Genomic DNA, 24,574 nt, shown 5'->3' with positions numbered 1-24,574 from the left:
GGGGAGGGGAGGGGAGGGGGGATAGCAGAGGATAGGAAAGGTAGCAGAACATGACAGTCACTAGTATGGCAATATGTAAATCAATGGATGTGTAATTGATGTGATTCTGCAATCTGTATATGGGCTAAAAATGGGAGTTCATAACCCACTTGAAGCAAAGTGTGAAAGATGATATATCAAGAACTATGTAATGTTTTGAACAACCAACAATAAAAAAAAATTTTAAAAAAATAATAACTCCCCTCATTCTTTTTTCTCCTCCACTTTGGTACTTGCTTTATCAAATAATTTTTATAATTGTTTAGATCTATGCCTGGTCCATAGTTTGAACAAATTATTTATTTGAAATAGAGATGGATGATAGATGGATAGATGATAGAAGTTAGAGACAGAAAATCGGACAGGTGAATGTGTGCATGCATATATATACACTGTCCTTTGTTATAGGTCTGTAGGACTATTTCATAAACAATGGCCAATATAAACTACTGCATATATAGTATGTATCATGTTAATTATCACACTTGTTTTAATACCATTTATTATGTATTATTTGTCTGTTTTTTTCTTCCTTCTCAAGTACAAGTTCTCTGAGGGAAGACATTGCTCTTGTCTACTGAATTGTAGTGTTCTTTTCCACATTTTACATGCCTTATATATTTTATCAATCAATAAATATATGCTGAATGTTGAAAGAATGTAATTATTTTTTTGAATAACAAATATAAAGCCAGGTAAATTGCAAATCTTATCATTTTCACCTCTGTTATACAGTCTATTTAGCTAAACATTTTGATATGTGTATTATTTTTCACAAAAATAGTGATTTTTAAGATCATACCTCATAATAAGCTTCAATCTGTGAAAAAAAATAATTTAGAAATTCTTTTCACTTCTCTTGTTAAAGATAAAAAATTTACATTTTATAATCTAGGAATCTAATTTGATAAAGTGATTTCCAAAGTATACATGATCATCAGTTTGCCATTTTTCAGCCAAAAACAGCATTTGCTTTGTTTCAACCATATGTTCTTTTCTTTTTCCTCTGTAACAATCTTGTTTTTGTTCCTTCATTGGAACTGGCAGATAACTATAAGGGTTTGCATTCCAAAGCCAATTCAGCATTAACTTTATATCCATGACCAATGTCAAATCTGAACTCTATCTAATAGAAATATTGAGTAATCTCATGTTAATCTCTCTATACCAGGTCTGAGTCGAACTAATGAATGAGGTTTGACTGGAACCCCATTAGATTACTGTCATTCTATTCAGTTTGCTTTTGTAAGAAACCACCCTATGGATTCATCCCACCCACCTAAGTCAGCCTGCTGTGATGCAACAATATTTGAAAAGTTCCTCACACACCCTGTAATTTGAAAACTCCTTGACTCATGGTACCAAGAATGTAAGTTGGTTTAGCCATCAGAGGGGAAAACAGAAGTTCTCCAGAATATTTTATTTATTTACACATTTTGACATTGTATTGATTTACCATTCATTAAAATAGCTAGGGAAGGTAATACATATCTAAAAACTTCAAAATATTTTATTTTAAACCACCTTATAACAAAAATATGCTTCTTTATGGGAGATAATAAACAAACATGCATGATTTTAAAGTCATAATAAAAATATTTGACATAAATATTTTTATTGTGCAGATGTGCTATAACCAAGAAAAATTCATGGGATATTACTTTTTGTCTACTATAATACCAAAGAAATTAAATGTTAAATTAAAAAATAAAATTCTTGGCCTGTGTTGCATAAACCTTGAATGATGGTAATCAACCATGATGCGTGACTAAGGCGCACATCTGTCCATATGATTTACGACAGAATATAATCAGAGTATAAGCTCTCCATTTTTTTAAAAGAACTATAGTTCATTGTAAGAAGGGGTCATGTTTAACATGGAAGCATGGACATATTTTTTATTTATATGATTTCTGCAAGATTCTTCAACTTTATTTCCCCCAATTTATTCTTTTCTACTTATTGCATGCTGTAAGTACGCCCTTGTGAACTCCCACTCAGGAAATGACATAATATCTCCTCATCAGACAAATGTTTTCTTTTTCAGAAGAGAATAGTTCTTATGTTCTGCCTTAACTGAAGGTGGTCTGTCTGTCATACATGGCATGTTTGGTTATATAGTATTAGTGCCAAAAGAACATGTAGATTAAAAGCATTGTTAAAATGAATATTAGCAAACTTTAGCAACCAGACTGCAGTGAATTGCACCTTTTGAAGAAGTAATCAAATACTCTTTTGATTACTGTAGTTTTGATGCCTTTGATTAACGTTAATATTACAGCATACAGAAAAATTAGCCATTAATATTGTCAATCTATTGGTAGCTATCTTTAAAGATTAGTTTTGCCCTATTTTCAATGCCTATTGAATGTTTATTGTATATTTAATCATATTCATTATTTGATGAAGGTCATTTATAATTACTTAACTCTTTTATTACAAATTGACAAGTGGTATACTATTTCCCCCCTCAATTTGCAGAGTTGTAGTCATTTGCCAAAGGTTCTCCAATGCATTTGGAATGGAATCATTTCCACCAGGCAGTGTGACCCTATTGGACATGCTCATACCTACTGTAATTCTGCCCTAGTGTTAAGCATGAAAGCTCCTCTTCTAAAATGCAAACTCCTTCAAAATGCTTATACTGGGTTTAAAAGTGACTTCCCATTTTATTAAATACTCAACTTTTGTATCTTTCTTAAAATATGTGTTTTCCTTGTATATAATTAAAATATAAGTGAAGATGATGTTGGTCATGATGACAATAAGAGCAAGATAAGCATAGTCTTTTATTGAGAGCTTACTTTAACAGGTATTTGTTCTACACATATTAAATCATTAATCTTAAGAGGTAGATAGTGCTACTATTCTCATTTTACATATGATTAAACCAAGGTCATACAATTAGTTATAGAGCATGTCTCTAGAGGTGAAATAATTTCTTGCAAACAACATATAGTTGGGTCTTGTTATTTATCCATTTATTTATTCTTTATATTTCAATTGTAGAATTTAATCTACTGATATTTATGACAATTATTAATAGACAAGGCCTTACTGTAGTCATTTTGTAACTTATTTTCTCATTTTATTTTAGGTTATCTCTTTTTTCTTACTCTTATAGTTTTCTTTTGTGGCTAAGTAATTTACTCTAGTAGTATGTTTTGATTCCTTATTTATTTTGGATTTTCTATTATATATTTTTCCTTTGAGGTTAACTACATGACTTATTAGTTACTTTGAAAATATAATAATTTAAGATGATCATAAAGATAAGAAAAAACAGAAAACGTACCAATAAAATATCTACACTTGCATTCTAGCCCTCTTCACATTATGAATTTTTGATGCCTCAACTTTCTATACTGCTCTCTCTTAATATTAATGCAGTTTTTATGTTTTAATTATTTTGAGTTTTAGTCTTTATACTGAAGATATAAATGCTTCATATACCACATTTATAATAGTAGAGCATTCTGAGTTTGTTTGCATATACAGGTCAATGACTATGATGAAGCATCTGGGCTTACCCCAAAACAAGAGAGAGGCTTAGGGAGATAAAGTGGCTTTTTTTTTTTAGGTTCTTACTTGATTCATGCTGAACAACACACTTGATTCATGCTGAAACCATCTGTGGGTTTGGGAAAAGCCTAAGCTTGGATCACTCTCTTGTGCTGAACCAGTGATAACACACCAAAAGTAGACTTGTGATGAACCTCAACTTAAATATCATCCTGTGTTGAAATAGCGAAGTGACTATGTTTAAAGCTTGCTTGAAATTTCTGTAAGTGTAGGCACAAACCAATCCTGATTCTGTAGACTGGAATAAATACCAAATCCTTCAAAGCCCAGTCAACATAATACACCAAGCATCAAGAATTGCAGAAACCATGGGGCTGAGGATATGGCTCAGTGGTAGAGCATTTGCCTGGGTGTGATCACCAGCACTGCAAACAAACAAACAACCACCACTACCACCAATAGCAACAATAAAATCCTTACTGTTCTGAATTTTCAGGAATCCATTACAACATCTACAGTCAAGAAAAGGTGCCAAAAGTTAACCAGAAAATAATCAGTATGGGGAACTTTTCTAATTTAAAAAAAAGAGCTATTTTAAAGAAATTTAATATGCTTTAAGAAAACACAGAAAAGATTCAATACTACAAGAAAAAAATTAACACAGGCATAGAAGCAATTAAAAAGTCACATGGAAATCCTTGAAGAAAGCAATATACTAAGTGAAGTTAAAATACAATAGAGGATATCGATAAAAGAATTGGTCAAACAGAATAGTAAATCAGTAAGCTTAAAACAGGATACTTAAAAATACATAGTTGGTAGAGAAAAAAGAAGAAAAAACAAGAAATTAGAAAAGCCTATGGAAACTTTGGAACAATATAAAAGAGCAAATCATCCAGGTTATTGGAATTCAAGGGGAGTTGAGAATACCAAAGGGCTAATAAGCTTATTCAAAAAGGTCATAAGAAAAATATCCCAAACTTAGAGAAGGATACAAATATCCAGGTATAATAAGTCTGAAGGTTGCCAACCAAGTCTACCCCAAGACACATTGTAATTACACTGGTAAAAGTAAAAAATGAAGACAAGAACTTGAAAAAGCAAGAGAAAAAATGAATAAATAAATTCACATAGGGATGTCAAATTAGCTTCACATGAGACTTCTCAGAAGAAACCTCCAAGGCAAATAGAGGGATTTTCACAATATTTACATAAAAACCCTTCTAGCCAAGAAGACTGTACCCTTCCAAGCTATTCTTTAGAAATGAAGAAGTAATAAAGATATATCAGATAAGCAAAAGCAGAGAGAATGTATCTCTACTAGACTGGTTCTCAAAAAAGGTCTAATAGGAGTCCTTCAAACTGAAAAAAAAATGAGATATTAATGACTAAGAAGAAAACATCAGAAGGTATAAAAACTCACTGGTAAGAGTAACTATGCTGATGAACTCAGAATGTTCTAACATTGTAAACATGGTGTGGAAAGCATTTATACCTTTAGTTTGAAGGTTAAAACCCAAACCAATTAAAATAACTACATTATTAAGTTAAGAGGTAGGCAATATAGAAAGGTGGAAAATGAGACAACAAAATTTATAACATGAGAAGGAAGGAACAAGTGTAGTTTTATGAACATATTTACTAGTTTGCCTGTTTTGTTTTATTATATTTATGCACAATTGTGTTAAAATGTTATCATTCCAAAGTAGCTTGCTCTGAGCAAAAGATGTTTTTTTGTAAATTTCATGATAACCAAAAAGCAAAAAGTCTAAAAAAGTTAGTAAAAATTTAGAGAGTAAGTTATAAATATGTAAAGAGTTTATAATGATTTCCTATTTGAGTTGTTTCAAAATCATAATTAACAGGTTGGTGATGATCAATTTGATATTTAGATTTTGAAACTAAAGAAATCAAGAAGCTAAATAAGAAATGTAATTATTTTTATTAAAAAATACACATTTTATTATACATGTTTTAAAACAGCAAATATTATGCTAAAGGCTGAGGAATTGGTTATTGCTTATTTATTTTAATGGATGAGGAAAAGAAGTCTTAGATATGACCTAAAAAGCACTTGATGGACAACTTCTGCTTGTTTTTTTTTAATAAGTTTATTTTATTTCATCATTCATAGTGTGTTTCTTTGATAGTATAAAATGTAGCAAATATCTCTGGATCCATGGAATTTTAAGCAACAAACATCTTCTTAAATCGCATTTATTTCAAATTTTATTTAGAAACCTGACAGTTTGAATGCAATTTTGCAGTTTCAGGCTTCCCTGCAGTAGTTGCATTTTCATTGAGTTGGTCCTAAAAAATGCTGTCCACCAGAGAACAGTTATTTCAGTTAAATAATTTATTGGCAACTCAGCCACCATAATAACTGATGAAATATGTTGAGACAAGGAGTAGTCAAGTATAGTGAATGTGAAATGTACTGTGAATTTCAGAATAGGAAGAGCAGGTGCCAGGAGAAAAAAAGAATAATACCTACTAAACAATAAGATTATTCTAGTTTTTAATATTTTTAAGCTGAAAAAATAGTGATATTTGGGAAAATTAAAATATAACTTAAAATGTTAATAAAGCTGTCCTATGATAAACATCTACTTCGAAAAAAAAAAAGATGGAAGCAGTAGCTGGTTACTTTCAACCTTGAAACAGGGCAAGAGGCAAAAATGAATGAGTTGTGAGAATATGCTGTCACCAGTCAGAACTTCATGGGTAGCTATCATATAGTCCATATTTAATTTTCTACACGCAACACTCCTTCCTCTAGAAAGTCAGAAGGTAAAACTGAGGGAGAAGCTAAAGGGCATTTACAGTTTTATGGTATTAGCAGTCACCATCCCTGACCCAGTTTTGTTTTGTCTTGTCTTTTTCTCTTCCAAGGAAAGAATCTATATATTATTCCCCCAAGTTTTGTATAAAACTCCCTTAAGGCTACATGTGACTAATGCTTCTTTGGGACAAATGTAGCCTGAGGGATGGAAAGAGTTTTAGGGTCTGCATGCAAGCTGAATCTCACATTAATATGAAGAATATCCTATTAGGGTGATGGGGACCAGCTAATCGTAGAATTTCCTAATGTGTGAAAAAAATGTTTTTGCTGGTATCACGAGCTTTGTGCTGGGTGTACTGGTTTATTTGGAGCCTGCTACTTGTGAAAGCTTCACCTTTTCCATTTTTAGAAAATGTGAGGCAGCAAAAAGGTTTTTGACAAACTGCAGATCCTGCAGAGTTTAATCAGCCTAATTGTGGGCACCCTACATTACTCCTTGTCCTTTGTTTTGTGACCACTAGCAGTTCATGAAATTTCTTCTGCTTCTGGAAAATAGTTTTGAAACAAAGTAAAAGAATGTGATTCTGGAACATTAAAAATCTGCTTTTATAAAATCATCAGCAAGTAATAGGAAAGAAGACTTACAGGAGCTTCTAAATGGTAACTCACTCTCTCTCTCTCTCTCTCTTCCTCCCTCCCTCCCGCTCCCTCTCTCTTTCTCTCTCAATGTTTCCAAGCTTATTTTTAATACATATACTTAAAGCACCTCTTTTAATAATGCTATTGACTTGATTGGTAGTAATGTACTTTGTGTGATCCAAAATCTAAAGGAATGTTTTATGTATTGGTAAGTTAATGGATTTTTTACTTTGTGTACCTTTATTCTGTGTGCAGTAAAGTAAGTGCTTTCCTAGTTTAAAGATTTTAAATTATTATTACTTAAAAAAATCAACGGATACACCTCCAGATAGTTCCTTATATCGGTTCTTAATTTGGTTTTAATTTTGATTTCAATGATGCTGAAAGTTAACATGAATTAAGGCAATGATCTTCAATTTCAACAATTTTATATCAGTTAACTTTCCTCAAACTAAACTAAAATAATTAAAATATGATTAAAAGTTTAATTTGAAAATGAAGAGCACTTCACTTTTTAAATAAAAGAAGAAAATGAAGTTAGAAGAACAGGAACAAAAATTACAAAATGAAAAAAAATACATATTAGTGATACAAACATGCCTAAAATAAATTGTGAAAGGAAATTATCTCCCTGGCTTTATTCAAAACACATAATTTAATATTCAGATTACTGGATGAATTTGTAATTAAAAATTACATAGCATCAAAAATGTCTTTATATAAGATACAGGTATCACAGTAAGCTATTTGAATGAAGTCCATATAAGTTCTTGTACAAAATTTTGTGAAAATTTTTAAACATAAACCTCTAAAACATTTGCTAAATTTAGTTATTAAGAGCAAGAATATGTAGTTGATCATATTTGTCAGTTTCATCTATGCTTATTATTATTGTTGTCATTATTAAAAGAAAACAAAACATAAGTAGAGATGTAAGTCACCAGATACATTATATAATTATTTAAGCAGAACACCAACTACTAAAAGGCTGGTTTTAAAAATATATAGTTTAGATGATTTTTAAATTTGTTTCTATCCTATACTTTTATTTCTTCATAGTCATAGCTGCCATTTAAAAAATATACCTCAAAATCCTACCTAATGTCATCATGCCACTCATCCAAGGAAACATAGAAAGTGTGTACAGTTTCCTATTTTATGGTCTGTCATCCATGGAATTAATGTCCACAGTGGTGGTATCATTTATAAAATCAAGGTTTTCAGAAATTAAAAATAATGGAGGAGAATATTTCATATCTTTGCTAACTTCATCATCTACATTTGCATGTTATACCTGCTCAGTGAGCTGGCAAATTCACAATTTACATTTATAGACCTTTAAATTTCAACTTGATATGACATTTTGGAGTTTTTGGAATTTAATTTTGGTCACGTCAACTTACCTATTTGGAAATGATTGACCTGCTGATAGAATCCCACCAGATAGAATAGATAGTAGAAAGTAATTCATAACAAACAACAAACTTCTGCAGATAATATTCTCTTTAGTTAATTTGTTGTTTATTTAGTCTTCATAATTTTGTAGTACTCTCTTGGATTTATTATGAGATTGAACCAAACAAAAATTCTTTCTGCATTGGTTGCATATCTCATTCTCTTTTGTATTCAGGGAAAAAAAAAAAAAACAGCTTTTACTGAGAAAAATGACTGAGTCTTAGCTGCCAGTTCCCTGGAATTCCTGCTGTACTAAGGCAGACAGGGCACAAAACAAGTTTTCTCTCCAGCAAGCACTGCTTGGCTGAGCAAAGGCGTCTATCATACCTGACATGTTGTTTTATTCTAAATCTTTTGCTTCTGTGCACTTTCTATTGTATTGTTCCATCAGTGAGGCTAGACTAAGTTGCACTGTGATAACAAACAACCTCAACTTCTGTGTGGCTTATAACAGCAAAGTTTACACATTGCACAGGTTCTGTATCCATCATGAGATCACTTGAATTCTGTGCCACCATCGTGAATTAGTATGTAATTCATACTAATATACATATTATGTATCAGTATGTTTCTATCTGAGACATACTAATCTCATGGTAGAGGGTAAAGAGCAGGGGCAGAACCATGAGCTGGTTCTTAAAACTTCTGCTCAGATGTGGCACAGGTTACTTTCAGTCAGGTGTCATTCATTGTCTAACGCAAGTCAAATGAATGAGTATGAAGTTGATAGTGTGAGAAGTCTAATCCTCTTGCAGGGATGTCTGTCTGTAATCTGTAGGTCCAGGGAATTAAATCATAGATTACTATAATCTCAGCCTTAATTAAAACTTCATCTCTTCATCTAATTTCAAAACTCTATGAAGTCACTGAGTGAATTTTGAGGGTTTTTTTGTAGAGTTTTTGTGTATCAAAGTGTTTTCTTTTAGCTAGCAATATTAAATTTATTTTAATGATACATTTAAAAACAAAAAAATTGTTCATATTATTTGTGTTTTAATTCATGTATATAAATGTATAATGTTGAAATCAGGTTATCCATTAACATTTATCATTTCTTTATGGTGAAAACTTTGAAAATCCTTTCTTCTGGCTTTTTGAAAAGTACGGTACATTATCATTCTCCATAGTCACAACTATTATGCAAAAACACTCTGGAACTTCTTGCTCCGGTCTAACTATAACTTAGTATCCATTGATCAACATTTCCCCATTCCCCTTGCCTCCGGTAACCACCATTCTACTCTCAACTTCTGTGAGATCAAGTTTTTTATATTCTACACATGAAGGAGATTGCATGGTACTTAAGACAAGGGGCAGGTCCAGGGTGAGCTTGGAAAGCTTGACGGGTTGAAAACTTGAGTGCCACATTTGTAAAAAACACTTACCTATCTTAACTCATCATATGCACACATTCAAGAATAGAGTATGCACTTCTAGATCTATCACAAATTGACTCACTAGGCAAAATTTTGTCTATGACTTTAAGTGTAAAACTCTGTATGTTGCCATACAATTCAAGAGAAAGTAAAATACTAGTTTCTTAAATCATAGTTTAAAGATTGAAAACCTTTTGATGAAATGTTTAAGACCACAGAGGAAAGCAACAAGTAATCAATTTGATTTATTCCCAAGGAACTATGCATTGATATCTTTGTTTTCATAAAATTCCAAAGAAATTGCCTAAGTGTATGGAATACAGACTCATAGTTTTATTCTTCCTATGATTTTTACATTTATTTTCAAAATTGAATTATTTTCATTTAAATAGCAATAGAACTTCAGAGAAAATAAATACCCATCACAGCTGACATTCTTAAAATAATAGTAAATAATAATGCTTGATATAATAGAATCAAATGGTTTAGTGTGAAGAGAACTGAGATTTTATACATAATGTTTTCAAAAAATAACTTATCTATATTGTAAGTAACTGCAGAATAGGAGGTGTTGCCAACACCAGGAAGTATCAAGAATGTCCATACCAATAATGTTTATAACTATAATTAAGAATTAATAGAAAAATTCAAAATCTTGTGAAGGGTCATATATATTCAAAATGAAGGAATTATGTACATTTGGCATAGATGATAATATGTATTCAGAAGGAAATAGGGATTTCAGAAATGGTTGTACCAAATACTTGAGCAATTTAGTTGAAAGCTTAACTAATCTAAATCATAATAAACTTATACAACTTAGTTAAGAATTCTCCAAGGAGAGAGAGAGAGAGAGAGAGAGAGAGAGAGAGTGAGAGTGTGTGTGTGTGTGTGTGTGTGTTTGTGTGTATGTAGGTGTATGCAAGCATTCATGTGTGCATATACATGTGTGTTGTGTATTGTTATATGTGTATATATATGCAAGTGTATAGTTATAATATTCATTTGTATGTATTATAAGCTACAAACAAATGGAAGTTTATATGATAGATGAACATATGAGTAAACTTAAGTACTTAAGCTGTACATGATTAGTTCTATAACTGTTTATACAATGTGTGTTTATTTTCAAAGGGAAAACTTGTTTCAGTGTAATTTTTTTAAAAGCCTTTAGAAATTATGTGTTATCATTGGGGCTTCCTTCATGACCTTTTAATGACCCAAAACTGACCCAAGAAATTTGTTCAGGCTGATTTAAAGTATGTAGGAAAAAACACTAGGAAGTTTATTTAAGGCAATAATTATTCTTAAACTAAGGAGACTATATTAATTTTCTGTTCATATATTCTTTATAATCTCACTGAAAATTTTTAATGATAGAACTTTTTGTTTCAGGGCTCTATTCTTAACTATAGACAAACAAATAAATTGGGGCTTCAGAGATGCTTTGAAGATATATTTTATAGAATTATTTTTAATTAAATTATACTTTTTTCAGCCTCTCCTAAAACTGTTTCAAGACTGGCTGATACAGGCCTCTTATAGGTCTTCTGAAGCTGTAGGTATGATTTTTTTTTTGTTTTGGTAGCCTCATGTCATGTCATTTCAAATATATTACAATCTATCTTTGTTCCATAGTGAGCATAACTTTAAAAGTTGGAAGAGGGCTTATAAATTTGCCCTTTTATTTCATTATATTTTCTGTGATTTTTTTCAACAATTATCAAGCATACTTGAGGCTACTTACAAAGGAAGAAAATCTTAAATATAAAAAGTTTTCAATTTAGCAATTTAATATGATTGAAAGGTTAAATGTAATACACATTTAGCTAGATGCTTATTAATTTCCATTTGCATAACTTTTTAATTGTATTATAGAAACTACCAAAATTTTCACAACTTAGATATTTTTTTTCCAGTCTGGGAAAATTGTATTTGCATTTTCTGAGCAATTTATTGCCTAAAGGCTATATCAGCCCCTGATGTGTGTACTCTAAATATTTACCAAGCATCTTGAATCTTCAATTCATAAACTTGGAACCAGGAACACCCCAGGACACTGATTTGGAGTCCCACCTCTCTGCTTCCTAAGCATTCAATACATATGACCATCATTATACTCATCAAGTTCTTCAACAATCATTAATTACATATCTGACTTCCTCAGTAAAACAAAAGAAAAGAAAAGAGAAGCACATTTGTTTCTTTACTGAAACATACATTCATTCCAACATAGACATTCACTTGTAACATATATTCATTATTTAGTTTTGCACTGTTCTGTCCCGGGGATAGAAAAAAATGAACAATTTCCAGCACCCCCAGTAGATTATATTTTAATTGAATATCTAATTTTAATTTTTCACTTAAATCATTTCCTGGTACTTTGGACATGTTTAACAGGTATTGTTAAGTGCATAAACAAATAAATATAGAAATTGTTTATGTTTAAAGATAAAAATGTTGAAATTACTTAAATTCCCACATTTTATATACTTTAAATATTCAGAACAACACATATTTCAAGTTATTATGAATATGATACATAATTACATCTAATTCTAATGAAAGCCATTCAGAATTCTTCATGATAAATGAAATTGAACCTCAATTGATTAGTTTTTAATTTATTCATATTCATTGCCCAAATTATCTCATCTTCCCATCCTCCCATGAAAGAAAGACAGAATATGGAGGAAGAAGGAAGGAAAAGGGAAAAGAAGATGCTTGAAATTTAAAATGAACTTTTTCAGCAATACCAATGACTGCTTTAAGCCTTTCCAATAAGTTCAGTGTAAGTTTTTTAAAAAATGGCCACTGTAAGTTTCTGTTCTGCTAACTCCTAGTAAATCATTGCTTAATGAAACAGGTACAGCAGAAAGCAGAATGTTTTATTTGTTCTTAGTTCATCTCTGTAGGAGCTAGCACACATTATATTTGTCAAAGTCACTATTCATTTAGAGTTTCCAGGAGAATACCGGGATCAAAGAAAAGAAATAGATAAGATAAAGAATTACAATCTATTTGCAAAAGGAGTTTCCCATTTAAGTTTCACTTGTTACTATCATTTTAGAACAAGTTAAAAGTATGCTTGTTAGGAATCTTTACCTGACACTAATGGAACCTCTTTTGACAGAATTTTTTGTAGAAAAATTATATGGTGTGAATTGGAAAAAAAAGAACTGTCAGATTGGATCGGTTATTTTGTAACTGCAGGTGCCTGCTTGGCTCATATAGTCTTCCCAAAGATAGGGGGGGAAACCTCATCTATGCCAGCACATTCTTGACATTATCAAAGAAGATGAAATTTTTTATTCTGTCATACAAATATATTTAACACAGACGTAACTATTGAACAATACTCTGCATATTAGAGTAATGTTTTTTAGCCAACATGATGGTTGTATTATGGTCAGTTCGATAAAGATATCTGAAATAGCAAAACCTCCACTGTGTGAATAAGATTTTAAATTACATTATCCATCTTAGAAAAAAGATTTTTTTTCTAAAATGTTTCAACATAACCAATGCATTGTTATAAACTAGGAAATGTTATTCATGGCATAGATCTTGCCATTATTTAAAGTTCATTTTGTTATCTGCTGAAATTTGGTTTATAGTTATGACCTTGTTATTATTGCATCTCCACTTTCTTCTCATCAGTGATATCAGGTATTACATGTTGACTTTATTGCTGTCTCTAAACTATTCTGTTCATGATCTTGCCTCAGAGGCTTTGTATTTATTAACCTTTGGATTTAGAATACTCTTTATCTTTCAAGATATCCCTGTGGTTTCTTCCTTCAGATCTCAGATAAAATGCCACAAACTCCAAGAGGAGTTCCTGACCATCCTAAGCATGAATACCCAGTCATCTTTTATCCTCTTACATTATAGCACTATGTAAAGCAGCAGTAATCCCCCATGTGGCATATTTTCCCAGTGATCTGTAAAGCCATTGTGAGAAAGACTACCCTTCTGTTAATCTAGAAAGATTTAATTTATAAGTCAAGAGAAATTCATATCTGCTGATAGGTCTCACAACCATCCCTTCTCCCCACCCCTCCGCTCTCATAGCCTTCTCTATCATTATTGTCTCACGTTCTTATTATACCTGAGTCACCAAAAATATCTTACAACTACCAAGTTATCTCTGATCCCCAAGACTCTAATTCTCATTCTCCATTTTTCTCTGTCTCTCGATACCCCTCACTGTTCTTGTTGGAGCATCCCAGTGCTGTGGCCAGCATAGCCATTTATTCAGAAACCAAAAGGGTGATGAGGGGATGAAGAAAAGACAAAGAGACACAGAGAAAAAGCTGGGGCCAGGTGGGAAAGCTAAGCCCTGATGAGCCTTGACTGACATCAGAGCTAGCTCAGCATATTTATTATATAGGTTTTGTCATCAGAAGGTTATTTTAAGAAAGTTGTAGCAAAGCAGACACTCTGAAGGACCTATCTTGTCATGCACAGTATTCTCTACCCCTTGGATTTGGTGTCTGAGCTCAGCTATGTTCCTCTGCAGTAGCCTCCTCTGGCTGAGCATTACCATAGCAACTGGGCTGTCTTGACCTGCACAGTCTACAGGCAGTTCCTAGGCAAAAGCAACCATGAGGGAATCAGAAACCATGGCTCAGGTCACTGCTCTCCACATCCCAAAAGATCCCCTTTATCTTCAACTTCTTCTGTGTATTTCTTTTATCTTCTCTCCAAGGAAGCCCAATGACACTGCTTCTTATATCACCTTTCAAGAACTAGCTATTACCCTCCCACACCACTTAAAGTCACTGAGATTAGAGTGGAGGCAATGTTCTCTTTGCCCTTCAGTATCACTTCCTGAGCACTCTTCTTCCTCCTGTTTAAAATCTTATAGCTAGATTCTCATGACATCAGTAGATAACATCTGCTAGTAGTCCGCTTTTCCAAAAAATATTTTTTTCTGGTGTTAGGAATTGAACCTGTGGTCTGACACATGCTAGGCAAGCTTTCTACCAGTGAACTACTACATACCTACCCCAGGTCTGCCACCAAACTTTGGTCACTTTCCCTTTTCTGTAGAGATTTTGTCTCTCCTGACTTTCTCAAACTCTGTTCTTGCTATGTATTATGATAATTTCAATAGTCAGGGTCTTCAAAACCATTAATCCCTCCATAAATTGATTCTTCTCACCAGGGGTCTTGATTTCTACCTAATAACTAACTACCTTGAAACAATTTCACCATCTCATGATACATGTATCCAAAAGATATTTGATACGATATTCACATTTGAGTTTTCTGTTTGTATTCATATTTGGGATAATAGATTATCTGTTTGTTTGAATCAACTCTTGTAAGTTTTCTCTAATCCTGTCACATAGAAAGGATTTCAATGAATATCTGTTGAATCAGTGGATGTAGAATAAAATATTCTATATTTCTTAACAATATAATAATATAGAAATATTTCTCAATTGTAAAGTAAAAAGTAATTCAGAATTGGAAATAACTGTGAAATAACTACTCCTTTTGAATTTGTATCACTTCATTGATTTTTTACTTTGATAAGATTAATATTTAATAATACTACAACTTAGCTACTGAATCTCCATTACATATTTTATCTTGAAAAAAATATATACATATTCCCAAATGCCAAAACTTTACATTTTTACCCCAGATTTCTTTTGTCTTTATTTTATAAATTGTTTCCTTATTTATTCAAATAAGTGTATAATCAACGTTATAAAGAATGTATTTTAGTAAAATGAAATTGTTCAAAGCATGTTTTCAATGTTATATTTGAAAAATTCTGTTATTTAAAACTTTTTTTAAATTTTACATTTATAATTTAATATTTTTATTCAGGAAAATCTTTGTAAAGTGAAATCAGTTACTTGCTAATAATGCTATGAAACTACTGCTTAGTGGGGTTGTCAGTGTTACACTTTCATCCTCAGTGGTGAAAAATGTTAATGACATCATAGCATCATAGATGTCCCTCTTCCCCCACTGATGGTCACAGGACCTTCAATAGAGCACATCAGTGTTTCAACTAATTCTCAATAAATCAGTTAATTTTATACCAGTCAGAGCTCAAACGATAAATTATTTCATGCACCTCAATTAGTGAATACAAATATAATTTGGAGGGGGAGCTAGAGTGAAAAATGTTATAAATTAGTGCCTGCCTCCTATAACATCTTTTTCCCTTCCCACATTTTATCTTCCTGTTCAAAATTTTGAGGTAGTTTAAAGAATTTTACATTGACTTTCAATTTTTATTATAGGCTAATAATTATAGGCTAAATGTGTGATGCATACTGAATTCTAAAATGAACTTGTTTATTTTTATAAGGTATTTGAAGTTTCCAGGTCCTTAAAACAACCAGAGGACTGAAGAGATGTACCTCAGGAAGTAATATTTCTTCAAAGGAGGTAAGACACTTAAAAACTATGTACTTTTACATGTTAATAAGTTTTGATGTAAATTTAAATATACTCACGTGTTTGTTTAACATATAATTTAGAAGATATCATAATTTTAAAAAGAAGAGCACATTCTACTTTCGCTCAGTCTTCTGTGGAATGATTTGGCTATGTCAGAGATTTCTTAACTCTTTAAGACAAAAAACACCTTATAAGGAGGCTACATTGCCACTAAAAACTATTAAGAGGTGTATTTCTACTATTTTGCTTTTTTGCTTTTAATCTTCATACTTTGGAAATTCTCTGGGTTGGCCAAGTTTCCCAAACCACAGAGTAAAGTAGCTGGTATGTGGGTAGATTCTTACCTAGAAATGTCCTTTGACTAACCTGCCCCTTCTACATCACGTTGACCACAGCTGGTTGCTATCAGCTAAAATCATGCAATGGCTCCAGTGCCAAGCCAAGGGAAGAAGTCAGTTTTTAAAGTGTTATTCTGTGTTAGGCAGCTTTTTGTTGCTTCAACAAAATACCTGGAAAGTCAACTTCAGGAAGGAAAGGTTTATTTTGGCTCATTGTTTCAGAAGTTTCAGTTCATAGATGTAACCTGTGGTGAGGGAGAATATCATGGCTGAGAGAACTTGGCAGGGCAGAGCTGTTCACCTCATGGTGGCTGAGTAACAGAGAGAGAAAAGTCAAGGGACAAAACGTGTCATTCAAAGGCAAGCCTCCATTGACCCACCTCTTCCAACTAGGCACCAAATCCTAAAGTATCTACCATTTTAGTAGTCCTTCCAGTGGGGGACCAACTCTTGAGTACACAAACTTTTGGAGGACATTCTGGATCTAAACTATAATATACACTATCTTCTTTTTGACTGAAGATGTAAGACTAAACAATTACCCTTAAATAGAAATGCTGATAGAAAATCTGAAAGTATCCATATTATTTATTTTTATCCTTTTCAACTTAATTGTTTGTAAACATTAATTTTATTATATTAAGTAGGAAAAAAGTTGTAATGTTAGACAAAATTCTATTGGTTATATTTGATGGTACTAGAAGAAATGGATAACTTGGAGATCTATGAATAATGTGTGGAGTTGGTAAGAAAAATGCCCTGAGTTTAAATATGTTTTCTTCCCCAATGTGGATCATTAAGTAGAATAAAATTCATTTTTATTTTTGTTTTCATTTAAGGAATTTCCAATTTTATTGGATTCCTTTGGATTTGATTGGCTGATTTCTCCTATTTCTCCTATGTGAATAAATGCTTTTCCACTTTATTTTTTATATTAGCATCAAGAAATATTTTTAATGAAGTACATATTAAAATTGCTATGTGGGAGCAGCATTTACATATGCAAAACATTTATCACATAAGGTGAAAATACACTGATTTAAGATGTGTGATGAAATTTTAAAGTTGATACCAAGTCAATACATATTAATTCTTTAACTTAGGATCTATCTCCTATCTTTAGTATTAGTAGGACAACGAAGACTTCCAAAAAAAAATAGTACCAGTTCTCCAATACAAACAATCTATGTGTGCATACATGCATATGTGTGCATTTTTTTGTGTGTGAATGTGTATACAAGATATAGTCATTATTTGGCAAGACTAATTTTCAGACTTTACAATATTAATTTACTGAATGCTATTTTTCATTAGCACATAATACACACAAAGATTAAACACTTTCAGCAAATTATAACCTTCTGATTTTCCAATTACAATTGTTTCCAAGGGCAAAAATAAAGGAGGAAAAATTTACAAGGTGAATTTCCCGGATACTATTTAAAATCTGTTTCATATGTATGAAGGACAAAGTTGTATTTAGACCTGGTTTCAATGTCACTGCCACTGTGGCTTTTAATATTTATTTGAAGATTAAGCTAGTTTTCAAATATTAATTTATAAAAACATCAGCAGTTCATGTTGATGAATTTAAACCATGATTATAACTAGTACTTTACATCATTGGATTGAAATGGGACAGTGACTAGATACCAACTAATGAATATTTATAAAAGTTGGAATATCAAAATTCAACTAAAAAGTGACAAAATCTGCTCATAGATATTGTGTCTAATAGAAATATTTGCAGAATTGAATTTGTGCTTCTGGACTTTGGGAAATACAAAGACAAGCTTGGATATTCAATAATGATTGGAGAATGTGATATAGTCATCTCAAATTGGGACCATTGAGATCTTTATTTTATCTAGCCTTCCCCCTCTTCTTAGTTGATAGATAAAATTATTGTACATTTATCATGTACAACATGATGTTTTCAACTATTCACAAGTGCACATTATGGAATGGTTAAAAATATGCCTTATCTCACATGGTAATTATTTTTGTGATGAGAACACTTAAATTTATTCTCTTACTATTTCTGAAGAATACAATATATTCCCACTAGGTATAATTACCATGATCATAATACATTTCTTGAACTTATTTATCCTTTATACAACACAATACTATTCATCCATGAAAAAAAAAAAAGAGAATAATCCAGTCATTTGAAGCAGCATGTATAAACCTGGAGGACATTTTGTTAAGCCAAGTAAGATGGGCACAGAAACATAAATACTGAATGACCCCATTCATATGTGGAATCTAAAAATATTGATCTCATAAATTAGAGAGTAGAATAATGGTTACCAGAAGCTGGGGAAGGAGGCATGGAGTGAGTTGAGTAGTTGTTGTTCTCAATTTATTTAACTAAAGTAACTTAGAGAACTGTTGTCATGGCAAATGAATTATGAGATATTTATATCAATAATTATTTAAAATTTTACAGTATATTTTGCTCATCCTACTAATTCTATTGTTAATTTATATTATTTGTTTAAGGAATGCCAGCAAAGCAAGATCCATGATAACATTTTTTTTCTCTAATTTTTTTTTATTCTAAATAAATTCCAGATTAAATATATGCAAATATCTTAATTGAAAGTTCTTGATAAAGATTGTAAGCATTTGTGTAAAAGAGTAGGAGATAATCAAAGGAGTCTATAGTTAAGAAAAGAATGTAATGAATTGTAAAGAGAGGAATTTTTTTTTTTAAAAAAGGAAAATTACAAATACATGGGTGAGAAGGAAGAACATAAAAATCAAAATGTAATAAGATCAATAGCAGTATATAATTTGCTGTTCTATTCAAGGTTAAATCCCTTCATATTTATGTGACTGTTAAATAACTTCTTTCTGGTTTTGTAGGAAGGTGGTCTCATATGACAAATGAAATTACATTCTAGACTTAAATAGTTCAGGATTCACAAACTGAATTGTTATTTGCCTTGAGAAAATTGCTTTGCCTTATTTTCTCATTTATGCCTTGGGAATGATAATGCAAAATTTTATTTGCTTACAGTTATTTTAACATATTTTTAAATATTTTATAAATTTGGGGGCAAAATTGAATTTTTTAAAATATATATTTATTTTTTAGTTGTAGTTGGACACAATAACTTTGTTTTAATTATTTTTATGTGGTGCTGAGGATTGAGCCCAGGGCCTCCAACGTGCTAGCCAAGCAGTCTACTGCTGAGCCATACACTAGCCCTAGGCAAAACTGAATTTTTAAAATGTGCCTTTCTTTGGTTCCTTTTTTCTTTGATTAAAAACTACTCTATATTTTACCTTACTTTTTAAGAACATTCCACTTTTTTTCATGGTTATTTAAATCTTATTTTTGAATTGTAGATTGCAAGTATTTAGAAATGAAAAAATATGTTTTTTCTTCTTCATGCCTGCTCCTACCTGCAAGTTTAAAGGGATATATAATATTAATTCAGTGAGTGAAGGAAAGAATAATTATTATGTGAAATGTTGCTGTTAAATTGAATTAAAACAAAAAACACTTAAAACATTTAAATTTCGGAAGGATTTTAACATTTAAGAGTCTAAAAACTTTTTTTTCAGTGAAGAATCCTTTGATTCAGCATGTTACCGGTTAATTCAGCTATTACTACATTTTGATATTTAAGTTCTTTTGGCTTATAGTATACTTAACATTTCAATCTATAGTGTAAGCACTTCTAAATGTTGTTAAGAAACTAGAATACCTTTTTTTATTATTATTGGAGATTTCCTATAAATTTTTTCAGAGAAGAAAGAAGGATATATTGTCCAGGTGAGCCAAGAATAGACATTCAGCTTTAGCAACCAGGAACCTGGACAACAGGCTCAACTAGCAGGCTCTCACCTTCAGTCCTGACTCAGATCTTAGGGCCCACAGGTTCAAAAGAGGGCTTAGAGTGTGGCCTTGCTCCTGAGAAAATCTAATGAACAGGCTAAACCTTCTGTGTACCCAATGAGGGTAGGATCTGAGGGGCCTTGAGCAGGCATGGAAAGTCTCCTACCTCTGAATATTTGGCCCTCTTCATATTTGCACAAGTCCAACTTCAGATTCAGCTGAATCATCTATTTTGCTGAATGATAATGTCTTCTTTTCTCAAATCATTCTTCTATTTTTCTTAGTCTTTGAGAAACTGAACTAAATGTTTCTAGGTCCATAGAATTTCTAAATCAGAAGAACCTTGGGAGATAATCTCATTGTTTACATGAGAAAATTGAGACCAAGAGGAATTTAAAACAAGTTATTTTAATTTGAGAGTTGTTTCCTTTATATCATAAATTCATGCTGCCAAGATACTCCTTTTACAAGATGCTCTTCCTCATTTAATTTGTTTCCATTATTTCTGTTATTTATCGGTATTATCACTAACAAAAATTTATATTGTGAGAACAAAGTAAATGTGTGGCTCTTCTCTTCTACAAATAAAAGTGTGTTGAGAAGTAAAAATAATGGAGCAAGAAATTTTGAGTAATAAGAGATACATATATAGTGAATTACTGAAAGAATAACTTGTTTGGGGAGTGGGATTAAATGGCTGCCTAAATATTTGCTGATATTGGTTTGAAAAGCAAAACACTATGTGGAAATTCTTGAAGTGTGTGCAAGTTTTCTTTGTTTTTGTTTTTTTCATTCTTTTTAGTTTGTTTTGGCTGTAGCTTCTCTATATATTTACTTCTTCTTGTTTAATTTATTGAGGACAAATTTAGATAAAATAAACTACATCAATTTTAAAGGTTTAGTTCTATGAGTTTTGATAGTGGTATATATCCATGAAACCACTATTACAACCAAGATATAGAATATTGTCATCCAGAGACAAGATTTCTAATGTCTCCTTCTTGTTTTAATACTATACATTAGTTTGAATTTCATATAAATATAATTGTGTGTTTTCAATTAGCCTAATGATTTAGAGAGTTATCTGTAGCTTGTGTGTAAAAATACTTTATTTCTTTTTATTGCTGAATGGTATTCCATTGAAGGGATGTACTGCAAAATTTTTATTCATTCACTTGCTGGTGGATATTTGGTTGTTTTTACCTTTTGACATTTGTAAATTATTTTTTACAAACATTAGCATACAATTCTTTGTGTGAACATGGGTTTTCATCTATCATGTAGAAATAGAATTAAAATATCAGGCTCATTTAGTAGATGTGTATTTTATATTTTAAGAAATGACATTTTTCCAAAGGAGTGATACCATTTGTTATTTTTCTAAGCAGTATGTAAAAATTACTGTTGCATTTTATCAAGGGTCTGCAAACTTTCATACTTGAGCCAAATTCAGCTTTTTTATTTGGAAATAATATTATATTAGAACACAGCCATACTCATTTATTTAGGAACGGGCTGCTTTCATGCTACAAAAGCTGAATTGAGTAATTAGGACCCCTAAAGCTACAAATATTTATTATCTGACCCACTAAATAAAATGTTTGCTGACCCCTGCCCTACATTCTATCAAAACTTGGAAGTCTATTTTAATTTTTGCCATTTTAATGTGTATTGTTGGAGTGTCAGTGTGTCTTTAGTTTGTTCCTCTCTGATGACTGATGATATTAGGCATTTTTAATTTGTGTTTGTCATCTCTATATCTTCTTGTGTGGGGTATCTAGGGAAAAGTTGATTCATTTTTTTCAGTTGGCTTCTTTGTCCTATTATTATTGCATTATGAAAGTAAGTGCATATATCATGGAGATGAGGCTTTTGATAGATGTATATATTTTGTGAATATTTTCTCTCATTCCAAGGCTTCCTTTATCAGTTTCTTTTGAAAGCAAAATCTTAATACTGATGAAATGTAATATATTGCTTTTTTTTCTTATTTTATGACTTGTGACATTGAGTACTATGCAAGGGTCCTTTGCTTACTTCAGGGTTAAACATTTATCTCTAATATTTTCCTCTAAAAGTTTTATTGTGTTTGTTTTTGTAGATCCATAGTTGATGTTTAGTCAAATTTTACAGATAATATGAGGTATATATCAAGATTAATGTATTTTCTATGTCAATATATTTGTTCTAACATTGTTGAAAAGACATTGATTGCTTTCTCCCATTGGATTACTTTGACAACTTTGTCAAAATCAAAGACCTATTTCTGGAGTTTCTAATTTGCTCCAATAGACTATGTTAGTACCCTTTGGCCAATAATGCACTGTCTTCTTTTTTGTAGATTTATAGTAATTATCAAAATCTAATTGCACAAGATAAATGGGCATGGTAGTGCATGCCTGTAATCCTAATAACTCAGGAGACTAAATCAAGAGGAAGCAAATTGGCCAGTCTAGGCAACTTAGTGAGACTGCTGAAATGATTCTTTTATCATTATGGAATGTTTCATTTTATTTGGTAATGCTTTTGCTTTGGTATTAATATGTGGTCACTCTTGCATACTTATGATTGTTATTTGCATCTATTCATTTTCAAACCATTTGAAGCTGGAGATGAGCATTTAAGATCTTCTGATTTCTGTTCCTTGGTAACATATACCCTCTACCAAAAACAAAAATGTCTTTAGCATCTTATTTTTATCACTGATATTCTGAAATATAATTATGATATTTCTTTCTTTCTTTTACATTGAATTAGGCACTAAACAGACCCTTTCTGTCTAAAGACTCATGCATTTCATTTACAGTAAATTACATGTTTGCATCTATTCGTACGTGTGTATCTTTCCTGAGTTTTCTATCTTTTCATTCTGCTAGTTGTAAAGATATCCTATTTGATTTTTTAAACTTACCCATTAATTTTCTTTACTTCTATTTTATGTTCTTGCTGTTTAATTTTATGGAAAATTTCTTGACTTTATTTTCTAATCTTTTGGTTCAAGTTATTTCATTTTCCATAGATTTAATTCTTAGGAACTCCTTTTCTGTCCTTTTTCTATATAGTCTTACAAAATAAGTAAGACTTTTAAAAAAATTTTAATGTACTATTTTTTTTATTTCTAAGGAGCATCAATATACTTTTGATTAATATTCATTTTTCTTATTGGATTTGTTTCCTTCAAATTCTTTAAGTTGGTTTTTGTTTTGTTTTTTGATACTGGGGATTGAACCCAGGGCTTTGAACCCAATGGTAATAGCTTTACAATTGAGCTACATCCCCAGCCCTTTTCATTTTGAGACAGGATCTTGTTAAATTACTTAGGATTCTCCTTCCTCAGGCTCTGGAGTTACTGGGATTACAGGTGTGTGTCACCTTGCTTGAATGGCTTTTGCTTTTTGTCATTGTTTTTATTGTTTGTCATTCTAGTTGTGAGCTTTCTTTATGGATCAGGTGATTCCAGGCTGTCCATTGATATTTCAAACCATTTTGAAATTACTATATGGAGTAGAAATGGAAGTGTGTGTAGAAGAGTTTAGCAGGTATTTTGTAGATTAGTTCACTGAAATAATTTATGTTAACCAATGAGTAAATTATTCTTCTCACTGTGAACCACCAATAATATATGTGGAGTTCTTTTTCTAAAGCCTTTCACTTTCTCCATTAGTTGGTAAATGGGAAATATCTGCTGATTGGCAATATTATGAAAGCAGGTTGGGGGAAATGTTTGCCTCTCCGTATCTTGTGGTGTGGTATGCCTTCTGGTGCTAAGCATCTCTTTATTTCCTTAGAGCAAATGGGCTTGCTTATCTTATGAGATATCTAACTCCCCTAAGATGTCAGTGAATTTTATGTGAATACTTTATCCACCAAATTCCATGAAATCTTATATTGCTATGGTTACTTTTATCAATCTTTTGATCTTTATGGGTGATATATATATATATATATATATATATATATATATATTTTTTTTTTTTTTTGCTTGTTGATTTTAATTCCCTGTTATACATTTTCTGGGGTTAAAGGAAGGGGAAGGGGGTTTGAAGATGGCGGCGAGGGGAGTGCATTACCCCCGTGTGCTGCTTCACTGTGTGGGAGTATGACAAGTCAGGACGGCTAAAGGATATCTTGTTAGGAATTTCCA

At 31.5% G+C, this 24,574-nt stretch overlaps 1 protein-coding gene across 1 annotated transcript in view; it reads left to right on the top strand.

The window, feature by feature from the left end:
• Sema3a (semaphorin 3A) overlaps positions 1-24,574 on the top strand; it is a 447,522-nt gene that overhangs the window by 129,639 nt on the left and 293,309 nt on the right. The window contains exon 3 of the mRNA XM_048786244.1: positions 16,151-16,230. The gene's annotated coding sequence lies outside the window, so the exon portion shown is untranslated. The remainder of the gene's footprint in view (positions 1-16,150; positions 16,231-24,574) is intronic.

The sequence above is a fragment of the Marmota marmota genome, unplaced genomic scaffold, assembly GCF_001458135.2.
Source record: "Marmota marmota marmota unplaced genomic scaffold, marMar, whole genome shotgun sequence".
Classification (NCBI taxonomy): Eukaryota; Metazoa; Chordata; class Mammalia; order Rodentia; family Sciuridae; genus Marmota; species Marmota marmota.
The sequence above is the reverse complement of the archived record's forward strand: the minus strand, read 5'-3'. Positions and strand labels throughout refer to the sequence as shown.